Source organism: Alexandromys fortis, unplaced genomic scaffold, assembly GCF_014885135.2.
Source record: "Alexandromys fortis isolate MF-2015 unplaced genomic scaffold, M_Fortis_MF-2015_v1.1 scaffold_152, whole genome shotgun sequence".
NCBI lineage: Eukaryota > Metazoa > Chordata > Mammalia > Rodentia > Cricetidae > Alexandromys > Alexandromys fortis.
In genome coordinates this window covers 2669916-2685077 of record NW_026068045.1, presented here as the reverse complement: position 1 = coordinate 2685077, position 15162 = coordinate 2669916, and the positions used below count along the sequence as shown (strand labels likewise).

The 15162-nt window shown below is 51.0% G+C and overlaps 1 protein-coding gene across 2 annotated transcripts in view; it reads right to left on the bottom strand.

Moving 5' to 3' along the window:
* Positions 1-15162, bottom strand: part of Kcnn3 (potassium calcium-activated channel subfamily N member 3) — a 147041-nt gene that overhangs the window by 86884 nt on the left and 44995 nt on the right. Inside the window, exons 1-2 of one of the 2 annotated variants that reach the window (XM_050118748.1) lie at positions 5775-5787; positions 4117-4180 (exon numbers count right to left, since the gene is read on the bottom strand). The exons of the other annotated variant lie outside the window; for it this stretch is intronic. The gene's annotated coding sequence lies outside the window, so the exon portion shown is untranslated. Of the gene's footprint in view, positions 1-4116; positions 4181-5774; positions 5788-15162 lie in introns of those variants that run through there. 2 annotated transcript variants of the gene reach the window in all.

The window sequence follows — 15162 nt, the reverse complement described above, 5'->3', positions numbered from 1 at the left end:
CACAGCACTCGTGTGTTATTCACTTGCTGGTCGTGTGTTATTCACTTGCTGGTCGTGGCAACCTTTTAGGAAGACACTAGCTCTACTCGGCTTTACCGATGAGAGAACTGAAGTACAAAGGCTTAAACCACTAGCCTGGGGCTGTATCGCCAGGGAAAGGCAGAGCTGAGATTTATATCCAGATCCTTAGGACTCTGGGTCGGAGGAAGACAAATGCCATGTGCACTTACTGAGCTTGTCAGCAGGAACAAAGACTATGTGACTCAGGAAACCGGCACAGAGCAGCAAGAGACGCCTCCCCGCCACCCAAGGGGCTCTCTCCAGAGCAAAGAGGGAGGAAGTCACAGAACACACAGGAAAGGAATCAGGTAAGACCTAGAATCCCCAAGGCAGGTGGAGGGGGTCGCCCTCGGGGCAGAGGTAAACTCAGCAAGCATGGAGCCTTGAGGCCTAAGTTCAGGGCTGGGTGTGTAGAGCAACCTTACCCATAACTGAAACCAAATAATAATCATGATAGTATCTAGACTATTACAGAAAAAAACAGATCCAGTCATGATCCACCAGCAAGGACTGGATATCAGACTCACCACAGAAGTCAGCCCACCTGCTCTCACCAGCATGCACGGAGCTCCCAACAGTGGGCAGAAGCCCACAATCCCAAAGGCTCCCACAAGGTTCCCTCTGCCTGTCGTGTTAAGACCTACCTCTCCCCTGGCCTTATTCCTAGATGTTTGATGTTTTTGCTTATTCAGATCGTGTGGAAGGGAAATGCTGTCTTCAGGAGATCTTTTGGTGTTGTACCCTGACAAGTCAAGGCTCTGGCCTCCTTCACTAAGGATGGAGCCACCATTTCTACTTCAGCTATGTCCCTGGGCTTTGGCCTTGGCCAGGCCTTGAGAAACAGCTCAGAAATCCTCCCTGACTCTGCCCACCCAGAAGTCCCAGGCAGAATCCTATAGACTCCAGCAGCCCAGGAAGAAGAAGGGCCATTTCTCACCCCAGGTGAGCCACACCAGTGGATTTGTGGACACTCAGGCAAGCTCCAGGCTACTAGAAGTTTCTAGAAGTCCTGTGGAGGCTGCAGGTGAAGGAATCAGCAGCATGCAAGCTTACCAACAGAGGTGGGGTTCGAATGATCTCTGACAGGAAAGCCCTGTGGGATTCAGTCAGAACTGACAACTGCCGTTCAGGAAAGATCTGGTGTTGTTATTAGCTCTTACTGCATCGTGTACACAGAAACACACTCATTAACACCTGTCTGCTTCAGACAGCTTTTCTTAAAAACGAGAAAAGTCTGCAAGTCTACCTCGCTCACCTCCCTGTCTTCCCCCGGCAGACGACACACTGTTTTCCTCCGAGCAACGTATTTTACAGCTAGAACCAGGGAGTTCAAGAGCCTGGTTTTTTAAGTGTATTCAACCAAGTAGGGATGGGAAATGAGCCAGGGCACAGAACAGCCCAGGGTTGTTGCACAGCTGTTCACACAGCTGGCAGAGACACCCACAGCTGTCAGCAGCATCAGCCAACACCGGGAGAGCTGATGCTCCTCACGAGAGAAGTGTGAGTTGAGCCACTGGCCATTTGGCTAGCGGGAACAGGAAGGACACCTTCTGCTTTTCTCCTGAAGTTGTCCCCACCACTGCCTCACTTCCTTCCTGGGCAACCTTTTTTTTTTTTTTCTTATTCTGGCCATTTGGAACCCAGACCCTGCCCATTTTTAAGGCCCTCCTACCCTGTGCATCCATGTTTTTTCTTTCATGCCCCTTCATCCATGCTGCCATGGCCCCTTTGTCTACAGGAGGAGTCCTCTGTCTCTGCAGTGATTCCTGCCGCTCTCCAGGGATAGCTGGATAGGAGGCGGGATCCACTTTGCCGAGGAGCCTGTAACTGTCCTCTTGCAGAGAGCGCCTACGTTCACAGTGGGTCTTAGGGTGCCATTCACACCTTTGCATTGCTGGAGAAGGCTATTGCAAGTTGCCTGAATCCACAGCACGGTCTCAAGGGGTTGGTAGGGTATACAATCCACAGGTTCAGATGTGCAGACACAGACAAAGATTTTATTAGTGCCAAGAACTAATAATGCACCTTCGGACCGTGGTCCTCACAATCCCACATCACGGTATCCCTGCCTTTATCTCTCTCTGCCGTCTGATTCCACACCAGATGCTGTGCTGTAATTAGTGGTCTGATCCGACTGATTTCCCTTTTCCACCACTGTAAGCTATCTCAGGGCAGGGAAGACACTTCACCCTTTCCTAACCTCGCACTAAGTAAAGAATCAATGTTTGTTGCAATCAATTGGACCCACAGGGCTGGATGAAGCTGCTGGCAACACTAGCAAACACTTATCTGTAATCTCCTTCATGTACAAAGCCATTCATCTTCACACTGCCCAGGAAAGCGTTACTTCATTTTTGTATCTTAAGTTCATGGGTGAGGGAACCAAGGGACAGAGAGGAAGAATAACTCGTTCCAAGTTCAGTAAGGACTTGGCAGGACTAAGGTTTGAACCTGGGCACTGTGCATTAGCAAGAACAGGAGAAACGGATACAGCTGTGCTGACGGCCATACAAGAGGGACTGAAGAGAGCCGGAGAAGAACACGTGCGTCGCCAAAGGGGAGGCTCTGGGGACAGATGATGCCCTGGAGCCTGCAACCGGGGCTGCAAAGAGGCAGAGGAGAGCAAAGGCCTGCTCATGGTCCTGACTCAACGGGAGAGGGGAAGAGGGAAAGAAGGGGAGGGGGGAGAGGGGCTCCAGCCAATGCTGGGGACTCTGAAAGTCATTATTAGGGTGAGAAGCACAGCTGGGGCTCTGTTTAGTTAAAATGTTGGCTCTGCTCCACTCCGGAAGCCTGGAGTGAGAGCCTGGGAAATCCCTGAACTCAGGGTCTCCCCAGAGCCATTATGGCTGACTCTCCAGAGGTGACACTCTGATATCACTTAGAAGCTCCCAGGTGATTCCAGTGTGCAGCCTCTCCTGCGGTAGCTAATCAGGCCAGTTTATCCTCCCCATTCTAGACTAAGATGAACTGGGATTCAACCTCGAGCTCCTCCCATTTCCTCTCCCCTGACTGCCACGTGCAGTTGGGTTATTCTGCAGTGTTTTTCTCTGAATTTCTTGGATCAACCACCTCTATCTAGTTCCAGCCTGCTGCTCCAGCAGTCACATGAAGTCTCAGTTTCTCCAACTGCAAGAAGGGGGCTGTGGTAAGCACAACAACACTACCAAGTGTTCACGTCCAGTCCCCAAACCACAGCAAAGGAGAAGAGCGGCCTCAGATGAGTAAGATGAGCAGGCCGTAAGGTGGGAGCTCCTCCTGCATTATCAGAGGGACCGTGTTGTCACAAAGACCCTTACATACAGTGCAGGAAAGCAGCAGAGGCACTGGCAGTGTGACGTAGCATGAGAAAACTCAACCAGCCGCTAATGGCTTGGAAGATGGAAGGCAAGCCACTTCCAGAAGCTGAAAAGACCAAGCAAATGGATTATCCCGAGCAGTCCTGCCAACGCTTCGGTCTTGCTGGCGCCATGTTGAACTTCTGACCCCACCCCCATATGTAAGATAGCAAATGCGCGCTGGTTCAAGCTACAGCGCAAACACAAAATGGATGGGAATAAACTGAGGACAATATGAAGATTGAATAGGATACTGTTTGTGTAGTGTAGCATGTGGCCTTGTGTGTAATGCTTTATTATTTCCCCTGCCACCATTCTATCCAGCCAGGCAGCTTTAATGAGGCTGTCCGTGCTCTTTCTACCAGCCTGACACCAGTTCCCAGGACTCAGGAGAATGAGGGGCTCTGTGGCCAAGTGTTCACAATAAGTTTATACCTAGACCATTAGGGACTGGCCAGTCTTGGGCTGGAAGGAAAGGAAGCTCCCTACAGCCTAGGGTGACCATTAGTACCAGAAATGGTAGACGGTGAGGAAACGGGTCTCCGGGGAGCATGCTGACCATAGCTAAGGAAAGAACTTTAGTACGGCCAGCAAGGGCTTCAGAGACCTCAGCTGAATGAATTGACTGGCTCAGCAGGCGAAACCACAGCCGAGAGCTGGCCACTGTGTTATAGGCAAAAGGCAGTCTTGCCGAGGAGGAGGCAAATAGAATACTCACCCAAACTCCTGGCTGTTCCAGGCTTGGAGGTATTCTGAGCAGATACAATGTGTGTATGGCCAGCCTATTATACACGGAAGAAGCAGATTCAGAGAAATCCAGCAATTCAGAGGAGGTTGACAGTCAAACTCATGAACCTAAATTTAGAATACCCCATGCCATACCATATTTCATTTTCTCTTCATAAAAGCCCAATTAATATTTCAGGTCTCATTGATTTAATCCTGGGAACATGAGAACATGGCCGTATACACCATTAATCTGTATTTCCTCTTTGAGATGTGCCAGCCATAAAATCTGCAGTGTTTCAAAACCCACTAGCACCTGGAGGGGCGTGGAGGGAGCCTAGGGCTGCATATCCACCGTGGCAGCCCAGGGCCGCTGGAGTCAGAGCTCTGAAGCTTTGGGCTTCCTGTGGCCCCTGAGGGTGATCAGCAGGTGAGGGATGGCATGGCCACTCCCCGCTGTGGGTACCCTTGGACTCCTGCTCAATCAGAACAGCGCAGCAGCCTTGAGAACTAAATTTATCCCCAAAGCACACCTAGATCAAAATGTTCCCTACTTCAGAGATCCTGCCCCTCGCTGTCTGCTTCTCTTTCTCCAGAACCAGGAAGTATGGGCTGTAAAATCCACTCCTGTCAATCCCACTGTAAAACCACTCACACACACATGCGTGTGCAACCTCAAAGAGTCAACCCAAACAACAAACACCGCGTGTTCCAATGCAAAAATGAAAGAAGTAAAAGACGGACGCAATGAAGAAAAGAGCGGAGAGCGCATACAAGGGAGAAGAGCAGGGCCCTGCTGGGGAAAAGCTGGAGACACAGAAATGGGAACCAGAAAAGGCTGTGAGCTGGGCGCTGGCTCTGAGATCCTCCACAGCTGCACCCCCCGAGTTCCCGCCCAGGCAGCACACCTCTGCCTAGGTGACCGCCACTACACACAAGATAGGTCACTGCACAGGAGCCCATACTCCTGACAGTCTGGGACAGTGACGGTTCCCAGCCACCTGGCCAAACAAGCAAGTTTGGATCCTGAAGGCAAGAAAAGATTCCAACCCTTGCCTTTGGGAGAAGCTAGCTTCCCCAGACTGCTGGGGATGTCTGTTTCTAAGTGGAGGTCACTGGCAACAATAGGAGAACCACACAACTGTAAGATGCTCAGGCTCCTGTAGAGCCTGGAGGGCTTTCCATCTCCTGAGAATATCTGATCCTGTGGGGGGGGGGGTCCCACAGGCCCTGCTGGGGCGTGATCTACCCACGGGCTTTGGAATCTGGGGGTTCTAGGCTGAGATGGTACGTATCATTCCTGATTCTCAAACAAGGGCAGCTGGTAGCTGCCATCTTTAGTCTTGGGGATCTCCAGTGAGGGAGATTTTTTTCAACCTATCCCCCAGCACAGTTTAGAACTTGGAAGTCCCAGCCAATGCCTGTGGCCAGGCAACAAACTCCCCCACATATATGTCCACCTGCCCACGCCTTTCCCACCCCTTTTCTTTGATAAGCTGCAGCTTGGAGACATTTCATAACCCCTGCCTCTGTCAGACTGAAATCCCTTGTCCTTCTCCTAAGCACTTTGTGACCGCCACCGTTCCAGTCCCACCAGGACAGACAGCCCCAGCTACCCTCTCTTCTCTTTTCCACCCCTAAAAGACCTACCTCTCCGGGCTGCTTGGCAGACTCCTTCCCCTAGAGGGCCCTCCCGGCTCCAGCCTCTGCTAGAACTCCGCCCACCTTCCTACCACCTCCCTGGTACCGTGAGGTCCTTGTTCCCACCCCGATGGGAAGAATCATTGGGCTGTTCCCTGTACCTGCAGTCAAAATGTTTGTCTCAGGGTAGCTCACGAGCCAGTTTAGGCTGGAGCCTTATGGTCCCTGTGGCTTAGAACAGACCTTCAACGGCTCTGTGTCAAAGAAACTCACGATCTTTCGTCCAGCCTTCGGGCAAGCTGGAGAACAGTTGCTATTCTGATAACAGGAGGCGATGTCGCCAGGCCTGCCCCTCCCTACCTCCATCCTACACACCCAGTAGAGGCAATTCCTCTTTGCTATCAATTGGCTACAGCTTCTAGTACATTCTAACAAGTGATAATAAGAGAACCCAGAAGGACCTTGGAGAGCACTTAGCTCCTTGCTCCACTGGCACCAAGGAAGGAACTGAAGAAGAGAATGGCAGGGTCTGTGGGGAGGAATGTGTCAGGGACTTTGGAAGTCATGCATTGCTGCCTCATGGTCTGAGTCTGGAGGCTGTGGTTGCTCTGCACCTGGCAGATGGCTCCACCGTGGCTGGCTACTGATCCCTGCTTTGTGGCTGTAGCAAGCTTAGTCACAGGTCAGGAGCAAGGGCCCAGCCCAGCTGCTGTGGTAGAGCAATTGAGAATTTTAGGGCCACAGGGCATGTGGCTATGTGTCAACACTCTCCTGTGGCACGGACTGTTGGGGCAACATTGTTACAACACAGTCTTACCAAATGGCCAAGTGTCATGTGTCACCCAATCCAGAGCCCAGCGCGGAGCCTTATTGTAGCTGGGTAAGCACACTGGGTAACACTGAGACAGATGAGTGTTCCGCAGATGCGCATGCTGTGTAGGGCAGTGTGGTGGGCAGGCGCGACCCTGCGGCCTAAGGGGAAGTCGCTGTTTGTAGAACAAAAACTCACAAATGTTTGGGCTTCTTTCTTAACCTCAATTCCCTCTGTTTAGTCCAACTAAAGAAAATGTACTGCCCTAGACTGAATTTCTGGTTTCACCTCTATCACAGCAGTTTGGACAAATCTCTTCCAGTGTGTGAGAACTGGGGACAAAGATCCTGCTGCTGAGTGAGCCGCAGTGTGAGAGGAAAGGAATGCAAGGGAAATCTAACAGGGACAACTAAAGGTGCAGGTTTCTGCCCCCTCCTTCCCCCAAAGGCTCCCCCCCCCCCCCGCAAAGGCTGCCTCTACAGAAAAAAAAAAAAAAACAGAGACTAAGGCAGGGGATGAACAGCTGAAAACCCATCAGCTCAGGAAAACAGCAGGCTTTGAGTGAACCAGCGAGCTGCCGTGGAAGTCATCTTCAGGTCTAGAGGATGAGAAAGCAAGGAGGGGCCCCTACAGACCAGGTGTGCATGGAGCCAGTGTGGCACCTCTGCCTGAACCTCTCCAGAGCAGCAGAGTTGGGCAGGATCCCGAGCTCCATCTGAAAAGAGAAGGTGCTGGGACGCTCCAGGTCCCCCTCCAGGAGGTTTGTGAGCCGAGCACAGACGCTCAGCACAGGAAGAGTCCCCATGCAGAGGGACCCTGACCTATGAAATTACAGCGAGCAAAGACAACGTCCAAAGCAGACCCCCAGCTGCCCAGTCTTCAGTGCCTTGAGCTAAAGCAAATATGAACCTGATAGTCCAGGGATTAGCAGGGCTAGAGGCTCCAGACAGGCAGAGAAGGACACAAGAAATGGGTGCCTGTCTGTGAGAGGGGCAGGGAGGCAGACAAAACAACCCGGCAGCTGATCTGCAAGAAAGACTAGCACCTAGAGCAAAGGGGAGGCAGGCAGGGAACATGGGCATTTCACCAGCATCACATCCTTCTCTTCCAGGGAACTGGGCTCCATCCTTAGATAAGCATAGGACCCATAGGAAGATGGCAGGGAAGCCAGAAAGAGAGAGAGGTTCTAACAGGTGGAGCGGAGCCCACCTAAGGCACAGCAGATGTTGAGGTGTTACCAGCAAGACCTCAGGAGTTTGAAAGGTGGCACCGATGTGTCTCTGCTGCTCTTCAGCCCTGGGCCCCACCCATTCACTCTTCTCAGCTACAGACGTGAGCCTTGCGACTCACCCATGCTCCCAGGTGCCTCTAGACACCACGGGAGTGAGGGGTAGGAGTGGCTTGAGAGTGGGGTCACTCCCTCCAGCAGGGAACTCTGTAGGCTCTGGAGATGGTCATCTACTGGAAGCTGGCTCTGCCTCTCATCAGCCGCATGACTCTGAGCAGGTAATTTATTCTCTCCCAGCCCCACTATCTATAAAACAAGCCTGCTGACAGGGATAGTGGAACAACAACGGCGCAATCCCAGGCCCACAAGAGAAGAATGGACACATGGGGCTGCCACTTTGCCATGAATGTGAGACCAATCTAGGGGTGTTGCCCAGGGTAGGGTCAGAGCTGGCACAGTGGATGATGACTGTGTAAATCAGGGCAGGAAGCAATCTGTCTCACACAGGTGGTGAAGTCAGTTCTGGAGGCGTCCGGTGGCAATTCTTGAACCGCACATGGACGGCCCTTAATGGCCATTGCATTATACCGTAAAGTGGCAAATCTATGCTGTGTAGACTTTCTACCATTTTTAGGAAAAGAAATTAAATGACAAAGCCGCACCCTGGGCCGGGTCCACAGCCATGGATGTCCGTCCCTTCCGCAGGGAAGGTGCCTGAGTGATAGGATTTCTTCTAACTTACACAAAACTGTTCAAAGGAAGAGAAATGGAAAACAGGCCCCTCCCACCTTCCCTAATCCAGTTACTGGGTGAGAAAGATCTGAGCTGTGCCTATTTCACCATCTCCTTCTTAGAAATGGGGAAACGCCACTATACTAGATGCTTGCACAACAGGAAGCTAGAATTCCCAGAATTTTCTTGGCAGCATAACGCAATAACAATAACAATGGTATAGAAATCTCTAGAAAGTAAAATTCTACAGTGTCTTCCGATCTCCCAAACCCCCCCCCCCAGAGTCAGTTTCTGTTTGCCCAGTGTATAATCACTGAGCTCCTACTGTGTACAGTACCTTTATTAGACGCCGGAGGAGCAGCTATGGAGATGGCTGAAGGAAGACACCTCCTTCACTGAGTTCACAAATGGCACTGTTCCTCTACAGTGCATAGAACACTGATGGTGCTTTCAAAACATATACCTCTAGGGAAGTGGGGTTCAATAGCCTGTGGGGGAGCAGACACAAGTACACTGGGCCTAATACACATTTCTGGTGGAGGATTACCCCATCGTGGGAAAGATTACCGTTTAAAAACGGTAGCTATGTCCTGCATGGTCAGGCTTGTCAAGGATTATTAAATAGAAATCTCGGTACCAAGGGTATGAGTCAGGTAGGCCCAAGGTCTTTAAAGAACACAGGCTATTGCCATAGTTCATTTTCCCACCAGAACTGACTGGTATTCTCAGTTACTGAAAATACAACATGCTTTTTTGGAGGACAAAGAGGAATGAGGCAAACATGAAAACTTCCTCCCTGCTGACTAGCTTTTACAGTTCCAGAAGGTTCCGTCCAGGCTACTGGGAAAGAAAATGCACCAGTGGTGACCCTGCAGCCAACCCTGCATGCTGCAATACTGACTTCCAGACAAGAGGTGCCACTAGTGAAATAGGGCACAAAGCTTGTGGAGGTAACAAGCTGCTGTGGGACTGGATTTGAAACTTTGATCCGCAGTGAAGATTCCAGGCCTGGCGTTGTAGACCTGGTCCAAAGTCCATAGCTCCTGGGGTCACGGGTCCTAGGGAGGAACCTACTACTGTTCTTTTACTAAATGGCAGGCCGTCAAAGTGTCTTCTAAATATTTATGCTATATGCATAGAGTAGTGCTGTGGTCACCTTTAGCTGATCTCTCAGCAGGGTCAGAGTTCATGTGGAGATTAATAGCTAATCATAGTACTATTGAGTGCTGAGCCCTAAATAGGTCACCTACATTAATACTCCATAAATTATCAGGGGGAAAGGGAGCTGGGTATGGTGGCACACATCTGGAAATCAAATCGTCTCTTAGGAGGCTGAGGCAAGAAAACCCACAAATTCCAGACCAGACTGAACTGCAAGGTAAACCCTAACCTCAAACGAAGAAACAAACAAACACTAAGTAACAATACAGACGTAGGATGAATTAATTCTGAAAAAGTCATAGACGTACACTTCAACAGAGTCAGAGATGTATTTTTCATGGCGTGAGCTTGCAGCCCAGTGACTTTGGAGAGAGGGGGGCGGAATTGAGAGGGGAAGAAGCTCAGCCACCTACCGTAATTATCCTAAAGGCCTTGAGTGGCCACCTACTGTAATTATCCTAAAGGCCTTGAGTGGCCACCTACTGTAATTATCCTAAAGGCCTTGAGTGGCCATCTACCATAATTATCCTAAAGGCCTTGAGTGGCCACCTACCGTAATTATCCTAAAGGCCTTGAGTGGTGGCCACTTTGTATCTGTAAGGGACTTGAGAGAGGTCTCCTTTAAACTACAAGACACCAGAGCCAAGAAAACTGTCTTTTTGATGGCTTTCTATGTCAACTTGAGGCCATTAGCCAGGTGTCCAATTCTGCTTCTGGGAAAGATGTAAGACCGTTAGAGAGTGATGGAGTCATTCAGACAGCCCAGCAGGAGCCCTGAGCACACTGCCAGCCACTCTCCTCCAAACTGCTTCCAGCCACGTTCCTTCTGTTTCTCTCCTAGTCACCAAGTGTCCCTCGGCTATGGCACCTTCATAGACTCAGAAGCCCCAAAGAATCATTCCGACCAATCTCTCTACTTAGCAACCACAAAACACAATAATATTAATAATAATAAAGTTGAGCTGGTGGCAGCCTGTCTGACTACAGTGATAAGTACTGCAGACAACCTGGACCCAGATTCTAGTCCCACATCAGAGCGCAGGGCTCACTGGAGCCAGAGCTCTGGGTGAGGCAGGTGCCGGGCCCCTCACCCTTGGTCAGTCGCCCTTGGTGGGGGCTCTGCACTGCTGAAGTCCCTGAACCACACAGCCAAGGCTCATTCACCTCACATAGCCCAGGGTGAAGGCGAGTGTGTGGTTTCCAAGGCAACCGCATGCAGGTGGATTCTGAATGCTGTGGCCTGTCTGAAGCCAGTGAAGGGAGAAGTGAAGAGGAGCCACCTTCCACTGGCAAGACAACTCCTCCGGAGCTAACGCGCTTTGCGGTCCTGCCAGGGTCTAGGACCCTGGACTGCTGGGGCCCAGGAAGCTTTGGGGAGGCAAGAGGAATCTGCCGGGAGGATGGCTCTGTGAGTGAAATACCTTCCTGAGCAAGCACCAAACTCGAGGACCTGAATTCAGGCTCCAACCACATATAAAAATGGGTGTGGGGCAGGCCAGGTGATGGTGGTGCACACCTTTAATCCCAGCACTCGGGGGCAGAGGCAGGTGGATCGCTATAAGTTCAAGGCCAGCCTGGTCTACAAGAGCTAGTTCCAGGACAGTTAGGGCTGTAACACAGAGAAATCCTGACTAAAAACAAAACAAAACAAAACAAACAAACAAACAAAAACAACCCTGGGTGTAGGGGCCATATGCACCTGTAACTGCAAAGGACGGTGAGTCCTGAAGATTTGCTGGCAGCCAGTCTAGCTGAACCTGTGAGAAACCCGGTCTCGACGATAAAGACATCCAATGTCAGCGTTGACCTCTGGCCTCCATGTGTACACATATACAAGCGAGAGCAAATCACACACACACACACACACACACCTACCTCCCCACTTACTCACTCCCACAGGCATTTACCCTCGAGTCAATGGCACCCAGCAAGTGAACTTGGGAAGTCTGGAGCTGGAGCTGTCCTGGCTGGGACAAGTCCCAACATGCCCAGGCTATGGGTTTTCAACCTTTGACAAACACAGCACACACTGTCAGGGAGCAGCATGATTCAGAATGCATTTCCCAATGCCACAACTGAAAGTTAGTACAGACAGCCAAGATGGAGCCTGGCTAACCCCTTCGCCCCAGCAGTCAGGGCAGAGCAGGGACCTTCACACCGACTAAAAGGAGCAGAGTCAAGAAGTCCTCTGTGAGGCAAAAGAGTTAAATTCAAGTGTTTAAATATTTAGCAAATAAAGATATAGTGTTACATAGAAATTGACCATCAGTACTGATGTGGTAATCACGGCAATTCACGGCCGGGGCAGATCTAAATGAACAGGTCCTGGGACTGAGGTTGACCAGAGTGCAGCAGCGTGGACCGCAGTGGCAAGACCAGCTCACATGAGTAGCCTACTGAGACCTTTACCCTTTGGGATACAGAAATCCTGGGCCAGAAGTCTGTGCTGTGGACCTAGGCCCGTCGAGCCTTTTGGAGATGAGTTTTCCCCAGAGAAGGAAGAGAGGCTGCATCTATCCACCCGAGCTCAGGCCATCCACTCACCGCTCAGCTCTTGCCGAGTCTAACTATGGGGTGAAAACAGGCACCTCTTCACCCCAGTACAGTCCCTGTCACCATGGAGTCCACATCTAGCGAAGAGAGGCTGACAAGAGCCGGCATTTGCAATCCACCAACCAAGCATGCAGCAGCTGGCAAAGAGCTGAGGCTAAGTGACGGACAAGACAGGAATTTTGCTTGGGCACCAGAGGTGGCCAGAACTAGAAGAGAAATTATCAGGCTAAAGGTGAAGACGGTAAAGCCGACAGGCCTGTGAAAACACCTTCAGATTTCAAAGTCCAGGCTAAGGGCAGTGTAACCATCACCTCCCAGGCAGTTGCCCAAGTGCCAGCGGCTGAGTCTCCGATCTTCAGAGAACACGACCAGGCCTCCCGGAGCTCTGCCGGAGCCAAGCATCCATCCTCTCGCTCACTCTCTTGCTTTGCGTTCTCTCCCGCCCTCCTTTCTTCTTTTATTGAGACACAGTAGCCTCACACTGTAGCCCAAGCCTCCAACCCTTCCTGCCTCCTCCCGACCGCTGGGATTATAGGCTTGTGTCTTCATGGCAGGCCCTCCTCTCTCTTGCTTCCTTCTCCCCAGCTCCACCATGCACAGGCTGTCCCCGGGATTAGCAGCACCACAGCGAGCTCCCTAGAACACGCTCCCCGTTTCCAATCTACCACATGTGCTGTGAGCTATTGACAGAGATTTATGAAAGCAGAACAGGAGGCTGCTGTGCAGCATGTCCTGGTCAGGCTGGGTGCCCATCTGAGCCCTGGTCCCCTCTGTGCTGGTACCCTCACACCAAGCCAGGCTGAGATGGCTACCCAGGGTCTTCAGATCCTGGGAACTCAGAGCTAACAATTCACCGTGTGTGTGTGTGTGTGTGTGTGTGTGTGTGTGTGTGTGTGTGTGCTCACATGTATGTGGAGAAGCACTAGGTTTTGTGCTTTTTTTTGTTGACTTGACACAGGATAGTCATTTTGGAAGAGGAAATCACAAATGAAAAAAAATGCCCCCCCAAGATTGGCCTGTGGTGCACTTTCTTGACTGATGACTGGTGTGAGTAGCCCATCACAGAGGGTGGTGCCACCCTGGAGGAGTAGTCCTCGATGCAATAAAGTAGGCTCAGCAAACCAGTAAGCAGCATTCTTCCGTGGCATGGCATTAGTCCCTGCACCCAGGTTCCTGAGTGAGCTCCCGCCTTGACTTCCCTGGATGATGAACTACAAGCTGGAAGACAAAATAAATCCTCTCCTCCATAGTGGCTTTGGATCTTGTGTCTTAGCACTGCAGTAGAAACCCAAGCAAAGACAGATGGTTCTCTCCCTGAAACCGGAGCTCACTTTGTCTAACTTTCCTGGCCAATGAGCTCTAGAGATCCACCCGTCTACACACATAGAAACAAACACACAGAGAGACACAGAGACATGAACATGCTATATGAGCCCCCAGATAGGCTGCAAGCACCAACCCCAGCTTCTGTGTGGTTGCTGAGGTCCACATGGTTGGTGGCAACTCATCTCCTTAGCCCAAGTCAGCACTTGGAGTTCATCAATCGATCAAGCAGGCTACCTTCAGGACTGTCTATGGTCCATCTGCAGAAAGGTGAGCAGCCTCTAGCTCCCAGGGAAGACAGAACTTCCTCCTTCTCTCTTTGGCCTCTGAATTGCTGCAGGCCAGCTCTGTCTATGATAAACAAGGTCTCTGCTCCAAGTGACCACAGTGCCCAGCATCCCCTCCCTAGAACTCAAGACACACCCCACTCCCTCCTTCATGCCACACGGACTGTCACACACACCTCCTATGGTGCTTATGACCCTGGATCAGCTGGCTCAAGGTGTGGGTCAAACACACCCGAGAGGCGGAATTATGAGTGAATTGTGATTATTGAGTAAAGAGATGAACGAGCAGGCTCAGTGTTATAAATTCTAGGAGGGTAAAGTCACTGATGTAGAGAAGTCGGTGCAGAGCAGCCATCACACCTTTCCTCGCAGGGCCAGGACTGAGTCCGTGCTTCTAAAGGAAGAGGAAGGCAAAAAGCAGGACTACACTGTCTGCCTGTCCCAGATGGGAAGATGCCACTAACCTCTAGCAGAGGGACCCAGAGAGTCTGCACCACACATGTGTATTGGTGACAGCACATTGTCTTGAATCTCCTGGACAATCATGCCGCAGTGGGTGAGCCTTTTACAAGGGTGAGCTGTCTCTTGACTATAATTTATGTCCTATAAATTTATGTCCCTGTCTTCTGGAAACCCTATTGGTGTTTAATAAAATATTCACTTTTATATACCTAATAAATGAAAATCTCCACTTTGGGTCCCTCGTGGTCCAAATTCATAAAGTTGGAGGCTTATATCTTATCACTACTGTTATGTTTCTGTCACCTAGGAGGAACTAAAGAAGTGTATGGAGGCTGCGGTTAGGTCTTGAGGGGTCAACACTTCCAGACAGGAGAGGATAAGCATGACCCCGCTGACGCTCAAGTTGTGACTGTTGGCGCGTGCAGCTTCTATCCAGAGGCTTCTGATGTGCACGCCCACTGCTGTCCATATCCCAGCCTAAGCCAGCCACCTCCTCCTGGGAGTGCCACCCTCCCCATGTGCATGCTCCTGGACCAGGCAGGAAAGCCTGGTTATTCCCTCTTCCTTTCAGTTGACTCCTTGCTCCTGGTCCATCCACAAAGGAAAACCACCTACGTTCACTGTCTCTACTTGTTCATACTGACACCACTGTCGCTCCCAATGGCTGCTCTGAAAAGGATAATTTAAAGCAGAGGACAAAGTTGTTCTTCAGCCCTGCCCCCATGCGGCAGATGCAATGGCTCCCTTCTCTCTCCCCTCCTTACAGTCTTTAACTGTCCTTCTCTGTCTCCTATTTATCACCTGTCGAGGTTGCTCTGGGGACCCTGCCCCTCCTCCTAT